Raw genomic sequence first — 1,616 nt, forward strand, 5'->3', positions numbered from 1 at the left:
CCCCGTGTGGGATCCGAACCGGGGCCCTGCTGCTCACAGCTGGCGTCCCAAGCCAGCTCATAACCAACACGTATTTCTCCATTTTTAATTAATAAGTAATTTGTGGGGAGATAATTTGAAATGTCCTGTTCATCAACCTTTTACCCACCACTTTAGCTTCCAGAAATGATCCTTGCTTGAATCAATCCCTATTGATTATTGCTCTCATTTTTTCCGTTTATTGGTTGGTATTCCACATGGAAGAGCATTTCCTTCTTTCTCTTTTACTTATTTATTCATTTATATCAGAATGGACTCATTGATTCTTGTTTTATTCAATGGGTCATAATCCTTGATTATCATCATTTGTTTTGATGCTTAAATTGTCCCCGATTTGGCCAATGAGACCTCCTCCCAGCTGGATGCTGTGACCTTTTAACACAGCCCATCATTCGTTGGCATTTTCGTACTTTCTGGCATGTGCGCACACATACTCACATATATTCTAGCTCGTTTTGTGCTTTTCCTCCTCCAGCCCTGGAAAGAGCCATTTCTTCAAGAGCCCTGGTTCCTTTTAGTGGGAAGGGCACTAGAAACCAAGTCCCAGGCAGTAGGCTTATTGCTACTGGGCTTAGCGGACAGAGCTGGGACACACACATACCCGCCTCCATAACATACAGCTGTGGATGGGCACAAAACACCAGTGTCCACACTGACACTGCCCATTGCAGTCCAGCACCACAGAGGCACGCCCCTGTCCCTGAGGACCCTGGCTCCTATTTTGAGGCGGAGGTTTCTTGGTGACAATCCCAGTGAAGAGCTGAGTAAGTAGGCTGGGGACTCAGAGGGCCCTGGAGCTTCCAGAAGCTGTGCTGTGGCCTCGGGCAGTGGGCAGGGTGGGAGGTCCGTGAGCCAGGGGTGCTGCGCAGCGCTTAGCACACCAGTGCGGGGCAGGGGGCTCCCTGGACCTGGCATCTTGTTGGGGGGCAGAGCTCTGCGGCGCTCACATTCCTGCCGTAAACATCCGAATGCCTGCCGGGCTGTAGGCAGGTTCTAGGTGCTGAGACACTGGACAGAGATCGTGGTCTGCTCTCCTGAGGTCACACTATGGGGCGGGGGGCAGAGGGGAATAAATACCCCCAAATACTATTGGGTCATCAGGAAAGTCATAACGTATTTTTCTGTTTTTCAATGCAAAAATGCGTCATGACTTTCCCGCCGACCCAGCACATGGTAGTACTAACTGTTCCGTAGAGCATTAGAACAGGACGGCTGATTGGGGGGTCAGAGAGGGTGTCTCAGGAGTCTGAGCGGGAAGAGCCCGCGCTGTGAAGACGGTTGGAGGCAGGAGCTGTCGAGGCAGAAGGAGCAGCTGGGGCACAGCCCTGGAGGCCTGGACTGGACACGCTGTGGCTGCAGAAAGACCCTGCTGTCTGGAGCACAGCGAGTGGCCCCGGGGAGGTCAAGGACGTTGCAGGCAGAGGAGCAGGAGGCACGGGACTTGGCCAAACATGAACTCAGAGAAGTTAATCGTTGCACTCAAGGTCCCATATCCAGTGGGAGAATGAAGACTTGTCTTTGTAAACCCAAAGCCCCAATTTTCTCCATTGTATCATGCTGCCTTCTAATGGTAGTGA

This window comes from Hipposideros armiger, unplaced genomic scaffold (assembly GCF_001890085.2).
Source record: "Hipposideros armiger isolate ML-2016 unplaced genomic scaffold, ASM189008v1 scaffold_37, whole genome shotgun sequence".
NCBI lineage: Eukaryota > Metazoa > Chordata > Mammalia > Chiroptera > Hipposideridae > Hipposideros > Hipposideros armiger.